The sequence below is a fragment of the Equus przewalskii genome, chromosome 15 (genome assembly GCF_037783145.1).
Source record: "Equus przewalskii isolate Varuska chromosome 15, EquPr2, whole genome shotgun sequence".
Classification (NCBI taxonomy): Eukaryota; Metazoa; Chordata; class Mammalia; order Perissodactyla; family Equidae; genus Equus; species Equus przewalskii.
Window position 1 is genome coordinate 6,540,515 of NC_091845.1, and position 19,106 is coordinate 6,559,620.

Here is a 19,106-nt window from a genome sequence, read left to right on the forward strand (position 1 = left end):
TGAGCCTCAGTTTCCTCATGTATAAAATAGGGATAATAATAATTTTAACAATAACAGCAAACATTCACTATGAACTAACCACTATTCTAAGTATTTTATGTACTTTACCTCGTTTAATCATACCTGACTCACAGTTTGTTATGAAGACTTAATGAAACCAGATGAGAATAATTGACATGAAAGCATTTGGAAACCCTGAAATGCTATGCAAATATGAAGTACTATTAGCAAAATGCAACAAACATTTATGTACTGAGTATTACTGCTGTTTTACTATTACCACAGCCAACACGGCTTCTTCCTCTTCTGAACTTTCATCACATTTATTATCTGCTCATGATATTTGGCTCATAGCATCATGATCTGATACCATCTTCCAAACTCAGTTGTCTAACAGTCTGTGATACCCTTCTCCCACCCTCAGCCTCAGACCACTAGATTATATAATAATGCTTCAGAGCAAAGACCATCCCATACGTGAGCCCTGGAGTCTCCAGAACATTTTGGATTTTAAATATTATGTCCTGTTGGCGGGTTATATGCTCTGAGTTGAAGCCTGTGCAAATATAATCATTGTATCTATAAATTTCCAACTCCTTCACCAAGCTGTGTACTTAGGAGGTTCACAATCAGAGCTTGTTTATTAGACTGGAGGTGTTAGGAGTGGTGGTTTAGGCTGGACAAATACAGAAAACCAGAAGAAGCCACCCTCAAAACTGAGTGGACTGAGCCTGTCTTTGCTGGCCCAGCCATCTTCTCCTCTCTTCTCACATATGTGCATCCCAGGGTGTCATGTTCTTTCTTCCCTATCCTATACTTCCCCACATGAAAATCTGTTCTCAATCTCCAACCACATTGGAACATATATACAGGACATACAAACAGCCTAAAGTGTCAATCCTCTCTAAGTGACTGAGGTTTGCACAAGGATCAAAACTTCCAGCTAGAAGATGAAAGTACTAGGAATGCCTTCATAGACTCCAGAAGGCATTTAGGGAGGAGGCTTTCTTGGAGCTCTGGAACTAGTCCAACACAGTCTAGACATTTATTGTTAACAAGGTGCTTAGTTTCTGGCTCTCACTGTCTCTAATTCAGGACTTCTTTCAGCCAAGCATCTCAAGCCTTTAAGAAGTTGGAAAATATACTAGAAATAGTAGAGGACTTCTATCTCCCATCCTACACTCAAAAGGTAAAAATCAGGCCTGCTGGTCTTGGAGAGAGTTTGTGAGCGCCTGCCGCCACCCCCTGGCAAAATGTATACTGCACACACGCTGTAGTCCCAGCTCAACCAACAATTTAGCCATATGAATAGCCACCGACTCCACAGGTCCAGGGATATCCCTTCAGGTGTTTATTTGCTGCTCTGACAATCATGCCCAAAATTAATTGTTTCTTGTAAAAAGTGTACTTCCACACTCCAAGCTAGGCAGTTGGCTTTCTGCAACCTATAGACAGAAAGGCTGTGGTTTTTCAATAAATTCAGCAACAGTTTACTGAGCATGCAGTGGTAGGTGCTGGAAATGTAAAAATGCATTAGCAGTTGCCAAGTAGAGAAAGCACAGTCTAGAAAAGGAGACCAATATCCATATGGATAATTGCTACAGTCCTTTTCCACTCTTAAGATTTATTTATTTATTTATTTATTGCTGAGGAAGATTCGCCCTGAGCTAACGTCTGCTGCCAATCCTCTTCTTTTTTTGCTTGAGGAAAACCAGCTGTGAGCTAATGTCCATGCCAATCCTCCTCTATTTTTTGTATGTGGGACACCTCCACAGTGTGGCTGGTGAGTGGAGTAGGTCTACGCCTGGGATCCAAACCTGTGAACCCAGGCCACCAAAGTGGAGTGTGCAGAAATTTAACCACTCAGCCATGGGGCGAGGCCCTCTTAAGATTTCTAACTAGTATTTACATTCCCACCTTTCCATCTTTTCCTTTAAAACATATTTAGAGCACACAACTAAAACAACAACAACACAAGTTTCATACAGCTCGGAAAGACGTGCAGTAAAAAGTAAGTTTCCTCTCCCTTCAAGAAGCTCACAGGTTAGTGGAGAGCAGAAGCATAACTAAAAGATTGCAATACACAGCATAAGCTGTAGCAGGAGTCTGAACAAGACACTGTGGGAATCCAAAGGAGGGAGCAGTTCTCTCTACTTGAAGTCTGGGAAGGCTCCAAAGACAGAGCTGAGTCTTAAAGAATGAGTAGGAATTGCCACATAAAAAGGAAGCAGAATTGAAAGGTGACTGCAAAGGCACAGAGGCTGTGTGAGCACACAGCACTGCAGCAGGCCAGCTGACTGGAGGGAAGGGCACAGTGGACTGAGCAGTGACAGCTGAGGCTCCCGAGAAAGGGAAAGGACAGACTGGCAAAGAGCTTCAAATGTCAGGCTGAGTAGTTGGGACTTAACGGCTAGCCTCCAAAAGATTTTTTAAAACACTTTTTATTATGGAAAATGCTATCCTCAATAGTTAACATTTTGCCAATCTTTTTATCTATCATCCTCACTGTTACTGAGACTACTGTTTGAGTATTTTAAAGCAAATCCCAAACATCATGTCATTTCTTCTGTAAAATTTTAAGTATTATCTCTAACTGGCAATGACTTAAAAAATTTTTTTTATTGTGGCAAAATATATATAACAAAATTTGCCATTTTTACCATTTTTAAGCATACAATACAGTGGCATTAAGTACATTCACAGTGTTATGCAACCATCATCACTATTTTTCATCATCCCAAACAGAAACTCTGTAACCATTAAGCAATTACAGCCCATTCTTCCCTCCTCCTAGTCCCTGGTAATTTCTAATCTACTTTCTCTCTATGAATTGCCTATCGTAGGGTAATAACTCAATTATTACTTAATAATTAATAATTTTTAACATCTTTACTGAGTCTATATTCAGGTTTTCCCAACTGTCTCCAAAAATACTGTAAAGATTTTAAGCAGAAAGGTGACATGGTCAGATGTGCCTACAATCTGAGAGACCACTTCATCTGGAATGCGAAAGAGACCGGAGGGAGCAAACCAAGGCTAAAGATCATTTGGGAAGCTGGTGCAGTAACTAGACTTCAGGACTTGCTGTTTTACTGGTACATGACAAACCAACAGCTATTGCATAGCACTCATCTGGCAACTCAACTGATGATCTGACTGATTAGGCCTAGCTGGAAAATGACAGTGATATTAAAAAATAGGATTTAATAAAGTGATAAAAAGTGGTATAGGACTCTGACTATAGACGTTCTGGAACAGAGACATAAATGAGACCTAAAATAATGAGGTAGGGCCTATATTGGTAAAAGGGTTCTTAACTCCAGTTGGACTTGTTACCTAATTCATGAACCACAGACTTTCTTTCAGTACATGGAGAAATTTCTGTTATGGATAATTGGTTTAGGAATAAGAAACAAAGAACAGGAAGAAGTGAGCACATTTCTGGATAAAGGCAATGTTCTGTAGCTGGTCCTTGTTATTATTAATTCAGTGATTAAGTTGTTAAATCAAATGCTCTGCAATTAAGGCACTTCTTAGATAGAAAGCAAGCTGCATGGTGTCTTAGTTAACATTCATATAAATGATCTGGAAAAGAGTGCTTGGGGAAACTGCCAAGTTTGCAGATGGCATTCAGCTCTTCCAGGGATTAAAATGCCAAGCTGATTAGGGATAAACTGAAAGAAGATTGGATGTGGGCAGAAAAGTGGCAGAGGAGTTTTAATGTGACTAAATGTAAGAAAACATATTCAGGATAAATAATCTTATCAGAGGATCATGAGTGTTCAACTACCATCCAGTAAAAGGAATCTGAAATGACAGAAAATTATTTCCTTAAGACGTCAGTCCTGTGAGATGTCACAGACAAAACACAAAAAGATCGCGAGAGTGAAAGGTGAAAAAACAGTGGTTATCATCAGAAAGTTTATTGGAAACCCAACATGTAGGGTTTCTTACACTCTGACCTCATCTTGAACAAGCCATTTGCACTTTCATATTTGTGTTACAGCATATAAGGTCCACTTATCTAAACACAAATGACATGATGAAATGGCCTGAGAAAAACAGAATAAAATGGAAAGGCTCTGGTTTTAGGAACAGTTGAAAGAATGTGCCTTCTTCAGTCTGTAAAGGTAAAGATCCAAAGCGGGGGGCCTGCCCAGTGATGCAGCAGTTAAGTGTGCACCTTCTGCCTAGGCGGCCTGGGGTTCGCCAGTTCGGATCCTGGGTGCGGACATGGCACCACTTGGCAAGCCATGCTATGGTAGGCGTCCCACATATATAAAGTAGAGGAAGATGGGCACGGATGTTAGCTCAGGGCCATTTTCCTCAGCAAAAGAGGAGGATCAGCAGAGATGTTAGCTCAGGCTTAATCTTCCTTAAAAAAAAGATCCAAAGGGGACAGAAGACTGTGAAGGAGAAGGGAAAAAAACACTGAGTGACTAGACACAATGTCATTCATCCCAGATAACCCAAATTAATCACAATATTTCATGCCTTACAGGAATGTCATCTCAGTGTTACTGGTTTTGTAGGAAAATGAGGCTCAGATAAATTAAGTGACTTGCTTAAAGGCAGCAGTTAGCAAAATTAAATTTTGGTGTTTCTGATGATCAAGTTTAGAGATTGCACACTTCTTTAGATAAGGACTGTGCTAATTCATTTTTGTACTCTCAATGCCTGTCCTACTGTTTGGCACACAGTAGATGCTAGGGAAATGTTTATGGAGTTATTGAATTGAATATAGCTAGACATTTAGAGGTTAATATCAGAGAGGGCAACCATGCTCAATTTGACAGAGTCCTGGGCTTGAAGATCTCTGAGGATACCTACTTAGTCTTTCTCTGGAGTTTATAAAATTCCCTCAAGTGGTCTGCAGGAAGGCTTCAATAGCCTTAGGTGGAAGATGAGACCCCTTAAGAAAAACAGCAATCTCAAAGCTCTGAAAATGACTAATTTCTGAGTAAACACCACAGCTGTGACTTCAGTTGGGAACAGCAAATCACTTTTTCTGAGCAGATTTTCTGAAGATCCCTATTTTGGGGAATAATTAAATGATGCAGCATCACAAGATAACAAGATTATCAAATACAGAAAAAAAAAAAGAATCCTGTAACTCAGGAGAACACACAATGGGAAGATTAGATGCATTTGTCTGTAATTACAGAGGAGCTGCAGAACAGAATGCTTTAGAGTCATGGGACAGATTCTCTTTCCATGACTGGCTTATAAAATTAAATCAGCCTGATCTGATATTGGAGCAAAGTGGGTCAGTTACAAAGTTTGCTTTGGAGAAACATCAAGCAAATACAATTTTCAAAAGATATAGATCTATTTTATGCCAGATAAATAGGGTTCCTGGCATTGACAAATCTCCAGGTTTGACTCCAGTGTAGGGTCACAAATCATACTCACAATCACCACTACCATCAAAGCTGCATGTTTCCATCTGCAGTAGTCTAGATACAAGGAAACATCCTTTATGATCCATCCTTCTACTGCAAACTTATCTCCCACTATTTCCCTCCTGTAAGACTGCTGCAGAGTCTTTGGGTAAATTAGAAAAAGGTACCCCTTGCTCTGGGTGGACACACCCCTGTACCAGGATACTTGGCTTGGTGAGCAGAATGTGGGGCTACATTTCATCCTCTACTTGTCTTGCCCTTGTGCAGTGAACAACCTGCACAAGAAAATGCAGGAGCCCCACCCTACTACCAGTCAGACACTGAATGGTACTACTCTATCAATCTACCATTCAGACACTGTTTCCCAAATACCTCTTGTCAAACTACCACTTCTGTGCCTTGGTCCACTTAGAAATCACCTCTTTCTCACAAGAGCCAACATATGGAAGCAACCCAAATGTCTGACAATGGACAAATGGATAAAGAAAATGTGACATATACGTATGATGGAATATCAGACACCCTAAAAGAGAAGGAAATTCTGCCATTTGCAACAACATGGATGAACCTGGAGGACATTTTGCTAAGTGAACTAAGCCAGACACAGAAAGACAAATACTGCATGATCTCACTTACAAGTAGAATCTAAAATAGTCAAATTCACAGAAGCAGAGGTAGAATGGTGGTTGCCACGGGTTGTAGGGAGGAAGAAATGAGATGTTGGTCAAAGGGTACAAAGTTTTAGTTATGCAAGATGAATGAGTTCTGGAGATCTAATGCATAGCATAGTGAAGACAGTTAACAATACTGTATTACATACTTGAAATTTGCTAAGTCTTCTTACTACGCACACACACAAAAATGGTAATTTCAAAGGGCTTTCATGCATCTATTGAGAAGATATTGTTTTTCTTGTTACATTTGCTGGTGTGGTGAATTACAGTGACTGATATTCAAATGTTATATGAAACGAGTTCCTGGGATGAACCCCACTGGGTCATAATGCATGATCCTTCTTATATATCACGAGATTCAGTTTTAAAATGCTGTTAAGAATTGGTGCATGTACACTTACTGGGGATTTGGGTTTGTGGTTTTCTTTCCTTGTTGTGACTTTGTCTGGTTTGGTGTCAGAGTAATAATGCTGGCTTTACGTAATGAGTTGGGAAGTAAGAGTTAATTTTTGTTTGTTTTTTGTTTTTGAGGAAGCTTAGCCCTGAGCTAACATCTGCTGCCAATCCTCCTCTTTTTGCTGAGGAAGACTGGCCCTGAGCTACCATGTATGCCCATTTTCCTCTGCTTTATATGTGGGATGCTACCACACATGGCTTGCCAAGCGGTACCATGTCCGCACCCGGGAACCAAACCTGCAAACCCCAGGACGCCAAAGCAGAACGTGCACACTTAACCTCCGTGCCACTGGGCCGGCCCCGGAAGTGAGTTTTTGTGGAAGAGTTTATTTCTACCATAAATGTTTGGGAAAATTCACCTGTGAAGCAATCATAGATTTTCTACTTTTCTTCCAGCCTTTGGATCCAGGAATAAATCTTACTTTATCATATAATGTTTGTTTTAATACTTAATTGGATTCTATTAATTAATGTGTTACACAGAACTATTTCATCTAGATTTGTAAGTGGAATGGGACAAAAATCATTTTCTCATTGGTTTTATCCAAATTATTGTCAAGCCTCAAGAAAACTGGATGGAGAGTCTTCCATTTTCTTTTCTGGTACAAATTTTATGAATTATCTTAGCATGTATCTTAAAGCTTATTAAGACCATGTGAAAAGTAACATTAAGAAAAAAAAGGAAATCCCCCATCTCCTCATTCTTCAAGGTCAATAACAAGTTCTGCCTCCCTTATGAGATCTTCCTTGTCCTCCCCGCCTGCAGTGGTTTCTCCTCCTTCTGAAAGCTTAGTCTGAAACCCATTCACTCATCACTTTAAATGAGAAACAGCTTAGTATCATCCACTTATTTGTTATTTATGTGTGCCTCCTCATTCCTATTGCATCAGAAGCCCCGTGAGGGTGTGTACTGTGTCTTATACTTCCTTCCTATTCCCAACCACTCACACTCATACTCACCACTGCCTTAAACAAACCACACCTGGGACAGTTGCTTTTATGTGTCAACTCAGATATTTGGCTAAACATTATTCTGGGTGTGTCTGTGAAGGTGTTTCTGGATGAAATTAACATTTGAATCAGGACTGAGTAAAGCAGATTGCCCTCCCCAGTGTGAGCCCGGGGGAGAGTACAAAAGGTGGAGTAAGGAAGAATTCACCCTCTCTCTGCCTGACTGTCTTTGAGCTGGGACATCAGTCTTCTGCCTTTGGGCTCAGGCTGAAACTTACACCACCAGCTCTCCTGGTCCTCAGGCCTTCAGAGTTGGACTGAAACTATACCATCAGCTCTCCTGGGCCTCTAGTTTGCCAACAGATCTTGGGACTTGCCAGCCTCCATAGCTGTGTGAGCCAATTCTTTATAATAAATCTCTCTCTCTCTTTATATAGATAGATAGAGAGAGATAGAGCAATACAGATATAGATATACAGATATAATCATTTCAAGCTGCTATAACAAAATACCATAGATTGGGTGCTTAAACAACAGACATTTATTTCTCATAGTCTTACTGTGTTTTCACATGGTGGGGAGAGAGAGAGCTCTAGTCTCTCTTCCTCTTCTTATAAGGACACTAATCCCATCATGGGAACCCCACTCTCATGACCTTATCAAAATCTAATTACCTCCCAAAGGCCCCACCTCCAAATACCATCACATTGGGTGTTAAAGCTTCAATATATGAATTGGAGGTGGGGGTGCGGCAAACATTCAGCCCATAACACCACCCTTAATAAAGACCTATTGCTTGATTCCTGGCAGAGGACACATACCCACCTGGGACTTGAGGGAATGAGGAACCACAATACATAAAACAGTACCATACAAGAATACACAATACTGTACGTTCATCAAATGCCAAAAACAAATAGCCATTTATACCTTTCAGCTGGAGTATACACTCTGTGAAACAAAAGAAAGAGTTCTTTCCCCACCATGTTACACAGAAATAAGTTATTCAAGCCAACTCAGAATTTTTGCATCTTAATCAATTGCTGAGTGGCATGGTACAGAGGAAAGAGCATGGATTTTAGAACCAGACTAACCTGGGTTTAAATCTCAGGTTTTCAACTTACCACTTGAACTTGGGCTCTTTACTTTTCTGTATCTTCATCTATAAGATAAAGATAATACCTATTTCTAAAGCTTGTTAGATTTAAATGACCCTGCCTTTAATGCATCCTCAAATATGCTAAACTTACCATCTCTTTTGGGCTTTTGCACTTGCTGCCAGATCTATCCTTCCCCCAGATCTTTGCATGTTCTGCTTCTCACCACTTGAGCCTCAGCTCACACATTACCTCCTCAGTGATGTTTTTCTAACTACCTGAGCTAAGGTAGTCCCCTCCCCTCCCAGTCATTCTCTCTATATTATTTTCATAGACATTATTTTAAAATTTCCTTGACTTTTCATTTCTTTTCTATCTCCCCAACCAAAATATAAGTTCCATGAAAGTAGGGACCTTGCTGTCATAACTGCTGTATCAATACCATCCCCAGCTCTACTATAACGCCTAGTACATGCTAGACACCCAATGATATTTGTAGAATGAATAAATGAGTATGTAAACTATGTAGCACAGCACCCATCCACACATTTTAGGACTCGTTCTTCCTCCTTTTTATGTAAAAATCACTGGGCTAAACAATGTGTCTGTGTTGAGTCTTTTGAAATAGCATTTCAACAAGATGGATTTATTGTTTGAATGCTGATCAAGCATTTATATAAACAGAAATATAGTCATTTACTCCAATGTGTGATGAGACCATCCTCCATTTCAATGTTCTATTCTAGGTACAATCAAGATACCAGTTATTGAAGTGTTTATAGACTTCACTCTCACATGAGAGGTTAATAACATAATATTCCCTCAGCCTTCTGAGAGGGAAAATTTTGCTTAGGTACCTTTTATCCACGAGGAAACAGAGATCCAGAGAGAGGAAATACTTGATTAGTTCAAAGTCAAACACCTAGTGAGAGGCAGACCACATTCCCTTTCCATCCCACCTTGCTGCCTTCTTAGAGCAAGAAAGGCAACTCTCCCCAAAATCAAAGAACACTGGAATCCAACAGATAGAGATTCCTAAATGATATTATAGGATGTGGAAACTGAGGACTTGATTTCCATTCAAAGTGCTTGTGAGATCAAGAATGATAAAGAATATAAACAGGGGCTGGCCCCGTGGCCAAGTGGTTAAGTTCGCGCACTCCGCTGCAGGCAGCCCAGTGTTTCGTTGGTTCAAATCCTGGGCGCGGACATGGCACTGCTCATCAGACCAAGCTGAGACAGCGTCCCACATGCCACAACTAGAAGGACCCACAACGAAGAATATACAACTATGTACCGGGGGGGGGGCGGGGGGGGGGGTGCCTTTGGGGAGAAAAATTAAAAAAATTTTTTAAAAAAAAGAATATAAACAGCTAAACATTATCGAAGCATAAGAAAGCTTTATTTACTTTTATCACTTTACTGATGCATTGATTCTGTTTGTAACACTACATCACCAGGGCACAATTCATACAGCAAATTGCTAGAAGAAAATAAGAAAAGAGCTCTCCCCTCATTCTGCTCTCATTAGAAACAAAGACTTGATCCTCTTTTCCTAGTCCAAGTACAAACTGCTATGGCTGGTAAAATCAACCTACTCACCACCATGGCTGAGGAGAAATATCCTTGTACCTCAAGGCAACAACACTTTGGATTTCCAAATCCAAACCCAGGTGGCACATTCCATTCTCAATTTTCCAACTGGCACAAATTCAGGAGGAGAGATTATTCACCAGAATAGGCACCAATGAGTGAATTTTGGCAGGCCAGGAGAAGAACTGGCACTGTTCTGAAGAGACATGCCACCGGCTCCCAGATGCACCTGAGTTTAGCAAGATGTAACCATACATGTTCTGAATGGAGAAATGGATCTTAGATGCTATCTTCTCATTTCTATAGTTGAAGAAACTGAGGCTAAAAAGGGAAAAATGGCCCAAGGTCATGCAGTGGGAACCCTGTGGGAACACTGATCTCTTCTCTTTCCAATGCTCCTTTCATTACATCAAGTTTAGTCCAGAATGGCTCTGGACAGCAGCTCATGCCTTAGTACAGAAGTGCAAAGATATATGGTGCTATTCTGGTTCTCTTCTCTTCAATGAAGTTGTCTATCCTTTTAGGCACCTCTAATGATCCACTGAAATGCCCCTCACATTCAACAAGCCCAAAAGAGTAGTTTTAAAAACCAATCCAGGGGCTGGCCTGGTGGCGCAGCAGTTAAGTTCTCACGTTCTGCTTCGGTGGCCCGGGGTTCGCCAGTTCGGATCCTGGGTGCGGACATGGCACTGCTTGGCAAGCCAAGCTGTGGCAGGTGTCCCACATATAAAGTAGAGGAAGATGGGCATGGATGTTAGCTCAGGGCCAGTCTTCCTCAGCAAAAAGAGGAGGACTGGCAGCAGATGTTAGCTCAGGGCTAATCTTCCTCAAAAAACAAAACAAAAAACAATCCAAACTGATCTGCCTGAAAACCCAGTTCATTTTATCCTTAGTGTTTGGGTTTGGATTCCATCCTCTGAAAGGAGTCTGTTACTCAGTGCTGTCATAAAGAAATATATTCCATAAACCTTTAAAAATATTCTCATCATTTACTCATTCAACATAGATTCATTACATGAGGTACCTACTATTCATCCAATAATATGCAAAGCACTGGGTGTAGGGTAGGGAAAGGAAAGACTATAGATCCCTCACAGTTCTGGCACAAAGAAGAATAAAAATAAATCAGTGTTAACAGAAGTACAGTAGATTATTTACGTCAGAGTCCAAGCACCAGAATTATATGAACTATTATAAAATTAATAATAGCTAATATTTATTAAGTATGTAGTAAGCACTAGTTACTGTGCTGACTTTACACACCTTATTCAATTAATTCTCACATCAATCATATAAGGCAGGTAGCATTATCTCTTAATCTTACAGATAAGATAACTAAGGCACAGAGAGATTAACTTGTTCAAGGTGCTACGCTTCTGAGTGGTGGATTCAGGATTTGAGACAATGCAAACTGACTCCAGAGCAGATATTATTAACCACTTCACACTACTTCTAAAATACGGAATTACTGAAAAAGAATTTTTAAAGAAGATTCATTTTTTAAATCTCACAATTTACTAATAACTTTCTAAAATATTCACTTTTATGTGTGCTTTTTTATTTTACTTTTTAGATCAAATAAAATTTCATACTAAAAAACAATTGAGCATAACAATTTCTATTACTACTTTAAAATGGCTTCCTAGGAAGTATGACTTTTGTAATAAAAATATAGCTTTAAAATGAATATTTACACAAGACAGTAAAGACAACCAACATCTTTAGATACAATTTGGTACCTTTCTGACTAATAGTCAACCATTATAAATATTAATCTTTTTTTCCCCATACTGGCTTTCAAAGGAAAAATCTTTTCTTCACCAGGCTCCTAAATAACTCACAAACTCTTGAAATTAAAGCTTTAATTTCTTTTTAGCTAAGACACATATACTTTAAAAAATTCTTTCTTTTATCACACTTTACATGACAAAAGAGCTCTTTGAAGTTCCTTATATTCAACGGGGATTTGTCCCTTGATGGACAGAGATTCAGTTTTGCAAGATGAAAAGAAAGAGTTCTAGAGATTGGCTGTACAACATTGTGAACGTACTTATTAACACTATTGAAGTGTACACTTCAAAATGGCTAGATGGTAAATTTTAGCACAATTAAAAATAAAAATTCCTTGTGCTCTTTCAGAGTTAGGATATTTAAGCTTCAAAGATATTGCTAACTTAGAACAGATATGGTCCCAGACATTCTACATACATGATTTCTGTTTGTGCTATAGTACAGAGAAAGGAGTGATAAATTCTGATTATAGGGTAAATGGGAGAAATTTTGTGTAGCTTAGGAATCCATGTGAATTGCATTTTATTTATGTGTAAATGAGATTTAGCCATAAGGTTTCTAAAGGCATTTTTAGGCTCTGACAGTATGGGAGTTAAACAGTAGGATTTCAGTATGAGATGTGGAAAGGGCATTTCAAGTAAAGAAGTGGCTTCAACAAAAGTACTGCAGCATGAAAGTGGAATTCACAAAGCCCTGTTAAGTGATGGTGCGGTTACAGTAGAATATAGGATATGCATATGGCAGAGAGGAAGTGACAGGGCAATGGGGATAAGGCTGACAGGTAGGATGGAGCCAGTTCCTTGCTTCCTGGCTTGCCAATGACTAGAAGAAGGGCCTCTGAGGACCTGTGAAAGTTTCATCCCTTGACAGTAGTCTCTTCAAGGGAGATTTCTACTTGAATGCTGTTTATTTCCCAGGTTCCAGATTCTACACTTTGGGGACTTTCCTAAAATAAAGCTGAGATCCTGAGGTCAAGAGTAGCTTCCCTCTTTGTGTCAATAATTCTGGTATGTGACTATGTTTGCTTGAGTGGTTTAAAGACTTAACAGTCTATCTCTATCATTCACGTGTAGGGAATTTAAAACTAGGTCATGAAATCCCACCTCCCACTCCAATGCAAGAACTTAGAATATTCATAACAAAGGGTCATCAGAAAAATTACTATTTGTCAGGGTTTTTTTGTTTTTTTCATTTTCAGATAGGTGACTCTTAAAATGGGCTGAAAATTGCCATCCCGAAGTTTGCTGTTTGGTTTCGGCTCTGCTCACATAAAACCAGTCTGCTCCTTTCTCGTACATGTCTATCCTGTGGGAGACACTGAACAGGCCCCCTTGAGACCTCACTTCTTCAGGCTACACTGCCTCTGTTCTCTTGAACAGTCTCAGCCTGAAGGCTCCTCTTTGAAAATACTCTGTTTATCTTATTAGGACATGATGACTAGAACTTGATGAAATTCTTCTGGATTGGTCATATCAACCCCGAGTAAAGCAGCAAGAATTGGAAGTTGGACAAACCTGAGATTTTAGTTAGTGTTGCTTTCTCTTGGCAAACTACCACTTAGGGAAAACATGACCTTGGAGAAATGCAAGTCTGTTTATTTCTTTAAAATTATAAATTTTAATCAGACACAGTGGTATCCTTCTAAATTTCTGCCATCACTTTATAGCATGCCTTACTATGGAAAAAATAAACTTAACTAATTAAAATCCTCAAATAGCTATACACATTTCTCCAAATTTAAGCTCATTATTTGTCTAAAATGAAGAAAGATTTCAAGAACTATTTAAAGAATGATATAACAATACCTGTTTATCCACCACCCAGCTTAGTCAAATCTTGATATTTTTTTATATTTTCTTCAGATTAAAAAAATATATAACATCAATATACACTGCTCCCCAACCCCATTCCTCCACCTCTTCTCCCCAGGAATAATTATTCTGAATTAATACTTATTACTTTTATATACATATTTATGTAGTTTTTACTGGTGTATGTATCCATAAACTATATATAGGACTCTTGCTTGTTTGGGGGCTTTATATAAGTGGTATTATTCTATATCTATCTGCCTGTTAGCTGCCTTTTTCCACTCAATGTTTAAATTCTGATGTGTATTCATGGTAATACATAAAACCCTGGCTCATTTATTTTCATTGTTTGAATACATCACAATTTATTTACCTTTTCTCCCAATAATGGACACTTAGGTTATTCTCAATGTTTTTTATTACACAATATGCAGAGTTAATCTTTCTTGCATGGGACCCCTTGAGGAAGTCTTTTCCCTTTAAATTGGCTGGTAATTACACATTTTATTTCTATTCTTTGTGTGGTTACCTTTTTTTAAACATATATGCTTTACTTGTCAAGTATAAATTCAGTCAGTAGCTCTACCTTCCTCCTAAATTTTAGTATGCTTTAAGGCTGGTCACTCCCCTTTTCTCTTTACTCCCCAGCCAGGTCACATATTATTATTGCCCAATATTTTAATTTTGCCTTGTTTTTATCTCCCTAAATTAGTCATTATTTTTATTGTTATTCTGTAGTCAAGTTTTTTGTTTTTATTTTTTAAGATTTACTCATGTTTACCATTCTCTGCTAATGCTTTTTTTCATGTCACTACTTGCTTTTGCATTTAATTTCCTGCTTCCTGAAGAACATCTATTAGCAGTCCTTTCAGAAATAATCTCTGAAATGTAAACTTGATGCCTTACCTGTTTAAAATTGTCTCTATTTTACCCTCACTCTTAAATGAAAGTTTAACTAGGTGGAAAATTCTAGACTGAGTGGGGTTTCCTTTCCTCTCATCTTTTGAGGACATTATTCTTTTGTTTACTTCGCCACTGTTCTCAGTTTGCGATTTCTTGTAGGATATCTCTTTTATATTTGGGTACTCCTAAGATCTACTTTTTGTCTTCACTGGTATGCAGTTTCACTACGATATGTCTACAAGTAGCTTTATTTTAATTTATCCTTTGGAACTCAATGTGCTTCCTAAATGACGTTTTTCATCAATTTTGGAAAAATTTCCATCATTACCTCTGAATACCTCTTTTCCATTCTTTCCATTCCCTCCTTCTAGAACTATTATTGAACATATATTGGATCTTCTCATTCTGTCCTTCTTGTCTCTTAACGCTGCTTTCATACTTTTCTCCTCTTTTTCTCTTTGAGAGGCATCATGGGCAATTTCTGCCTTGCCTTTCAGTTTGCCAATTTTCTCTTCAGAAGTGTCTGTTTAAACAGTCCATTACGATTTTAATTTCAATGACTATGTTTTTTAGTTCTGGAAATTCTATTTGTTATATCTGCCCTACATTATTCATAGTATCTGATTCTATCCTCATGTTTTTAATTCTTTTTTGTCCTTAATCATTTGAAATATATTAATTTTATAGATGTTTTCATCATCCTATAGTTATAGATCTTTTATCATCTTAAGAGGGTTTGTGTTTTCTTCCGCTAGGCACCCCAGGGTAGCAGAGGCTGAGCATCCTTTTTATGTTAGCAACTTGTAGGAACTCAGACTATACAGGTAGTATAAATCCAAACTCTACACCCAATTGAAGATAGATGTATGATTTTGAATTCTCAGAGACATTTCTTCTATCCAGAGCATAGGCTGAGATAGACAACTTTCTTGTGTCCATGTATTAATAAGAAGATTTTTTTCTATCTACCATTTTACTTAAGGTCCCAGTCTCACTTGTGGGTGTCAGCTTTAATGCCTGTCTTGTGAGGACTCAAGTCTTCATCTCCTGGTCCTGTGTGGGTATTAAAATCCAAGTCCCAAGGTTACAAACACATATCCCAAGAGGCCTGATACAACATCATCTTATAGACTTACTACTCAGTGTGTCTTCATTTTCAGCCTCTGGGAAGTCTCTTACTTTCTTGAAAACTCAGTTATGTATCTTAAAGAATGTTGTTATTTTCTATCAAAGCTGTTAGGAGTTTAGTGGTAGAGGATATTCAGGTTATTGAGTTAAAATCACTGCTGGAAACAAAAGTAAGATTGTTCTTTTTTTTCTGAGCTTCAGATAAGAAGCTAAAGCATACTTCAATTCAGCAAACATTTATTGGTCACTTACTGTGATGATTAAATTTTACGTGTTAACTTGGCTAGGCTATGGTGCCTTGCTATTTGATCAAACATTAGTCTTGATGTTGCTGTGAAGGTATTTTGTAGATGTGATTAATATCCACAATCATTTGACTTTAAGTAAGGGAGATTATCCTTGATAATGTGTGTGGGCCTTATCCAATCAGTTGAAGGCCTTAAAAGCAAAAACTGAGGTCTCCTAGAAAAGAAGGAATCCTCTCTCAAGACTAACGTAGAAATCCTGCCTGAGTTTCAAGCCTACTGCCCTGCCCTACAGATTTCAGACTCGAGGCTATAATATCATCTCTTGCCCAAGTTCCTAGACTGTGGCCTGCCCTAAAGATTTTGTATTTGCCAGCCCCAGAAATCATGTCAGCCAATTCCTTAAAATAAATCTATATATCTCCTATTGGTTCTGTTTCTCTGGAGAACCCTAACTGATATACTTACTATGAATGATGCCCTGTGAGGGACAAAAAGATCAGTAAGATCAGATCCCTTTCCCTGCCCTCACAGAACTTATAGTCTAATGGTAGACAAATAGTTACCAAAGATATAGACTATAACTCAAATCATGATACTAGTATAAAAAGTTATTTATTCATCTATCCCACAAATATTTATTAAGCATCTACTATTAGTAAGATACTGCTAGATGTTAGCGATAGAAAATATAAGGCATAGATAGATTCCTTGGAACACTGTTTAGTGTGGGAGACAGATATAAAGAGATAAAATATAATGTGTAAGTACAAAGACAGAGATAAATATATTCTATCATGGGAGTAGCCTAACTCAGTTCGGAGGGCTCAGGGAAGCCATCCTGGAAGAAGTGATGCCTGAGCTCACCCTAAATTTAAATAAGATTTAGCCAGGCAAAAGTGAAGTAAAAATTAGGACAGGGAATTCTGGGCAAATGGACAGCATAAGCAAAGGCATGGAAGTAAGAAACAACATGGTATGTGCAAAGTTGCTGTACATAAAGTATGAGACAGGGAATGATGGGTGATGAGGTTAAAAAGTTATAGTACTACAACAGAGGGAGGTTGCATAAGGTTGGAAATTAATAAAGGCTTCTTGAAGAAGGTGGCATTTAAGCTTGATCTGGAAAGCTGAGTAATATTTTAATAGGTGAAGATGAAGAAGAAGGGGAGAAAACACAGTACTCTGGGAGAAAACAAAGGATGAATAAAAGGGACACTGGGAAATAAGAATACGGAGGCAGGTTATGGCCAGACCACAGAGAGCTTTGAATGATTGATTACTCCCAGAGCAGAGGCTTAGATGTATTCCCTCAGGTAGTGGCTAGAGGCCTGTGAAAAACAGAAGCTAATGAGGAAATTGCAGTTATAAACACCTACCACCTCCAAGGGCTTGGAAGGCCCTGAAAGACACACCTGGTCATGGCATTCGACTGCCTCTGAAAGATGCAGCCAGACTAGCCAAGGGACAGGAAACATCTGTGCCACCATGACCTGCCTGAATCCGCTCTCTCCCTATCCTTCTTGGCACTACAGAAACTCGGAACAGAACAAAGGCTAAGGCAAGCCCCAGCCTGGGTTCTAGAGAAAAACAATAACAAGAGGGGGGGCAACCTGATTTACTAGCAGGAAAGAAAAGGTAGACCCTGTCAGATCTCATCAAGGAGAATAAAAGAGCCATTGTTACTGTTTTCTCCCCTTGGAAAATGAGGCTCTAAACAGTAAACTGTGGTTAAAAGAGCACTGACCTGGAAAGGAAACCTGGGTTCTAGTCCAGATCTTGTCACTAGCTTGCTGTGTGGAGTAGGCAAGTTGTTTCACTTCTCTAGGTCTCTATTTCCTCATTTGCATTATGAGGGAGTTTAACTAGACTAGCGGTTCTCAAACCATGTTCTGTGGAGCCCCAGACTATCTCTGGGAAACCCTAACCTCATTTCAACCAAAGCAGCTCCATTTTTACCAGTTTTACATAGAGAGTTCTGCCTAAAGCTTTGTTTGAAAAAAAATTCAGCTACTTTAAAAAATGTGTAGATTTCTGGTCTTGAATCTCTAAGAGCCTTTCTAACTTCAATGGTCTATGACTGTGGTTTCATGATAAGTTGCTGCTAGGGAGCTCCCACCTTAAGGTCAACTGGGGCTGGGACTGCATAAGAAATTCATGGTGAAGGGAAGGTCCAGAGAGAGCGCAAAAAGGCAGGTATGAAGGCGAGACGGAGAGGAAATGAACCTGGGAGAAACATCAGGAATCAAGTAGTAGGCAGTTAAAGAGCCAAGCCTAATCGACTCCACAGGCTTTCCCAATAAAGGTAAAATCAGACAACCTGAAAAGTGATTGAAGAAAGGATTTCTGGAAAGAACTGTGAACTATGGTCTAAAATTCTGGCTACTTGTTTTCCTGCAAATAATTAAAACCACAAATAACAAGGGTTGCCTATATATGCCACAGCATTGCTCTGTAACAAAAACTATCGTTTGAGAGAAAAATCACTGTTGGGGGCGGGGGGAAGCTGGCGAAAGCTTACCTATTTGTTCGATTATTAAAAATTTATCGTATTTCTGCTAGGAGCCAGAAACTGTGCTAGGTTTCTGGGTTTACAGAAATGAATAAAACACTATCTTTGTCCTCAAGCAGTACAAAATTTAGGAGCCAGACACCTAAGTAAAACGGGATGGGAAGCTAAGTTCAAAAGTGCTGACTTTGGTCAAGATAGGAAGACCTGGGAATTCTCGTTTCCAACTTACTCCAGGAAAGCTGACTCCTGCCCGGGGAAGATGCCACTAACTTCTGGGCAGGCAGTTCTTTCCTTTCCCAGAAGGGCAATAAGCAGAAAACATACAGACACAGGGGAGAGGATTTAAAACTTGACAACTCTAACTGCAACCTCAAGGCAAAATTTTTTAGCAGGTTATATAACAGATTCTGGTACTACCCACTCATAACATCCAAAGTGCTACTGGTTCCAGTTTCTGATGTGATTTGGGAGGGTGGGCTGGGAAATAGTCCTCTATCTCCTAGGGCCTTTATAAACAATGAATGATGAGATCTTATATGAGCC

The 19,106-nt window shown here is 39.0% G+C and overlaps 1 protein-coding gene across 1 annotated transcript in view; it reads right to left on the bottom strand.

The window, feature by feature from the left end:
* Positions 1 to 19,106, bottom strand: part of SYN2 (synapsin II) — a 175,075-nt gene that overhangs the window by 54,418 nt on the left and 101,551 nt on the right. The window lies entirely within an intron of this gene.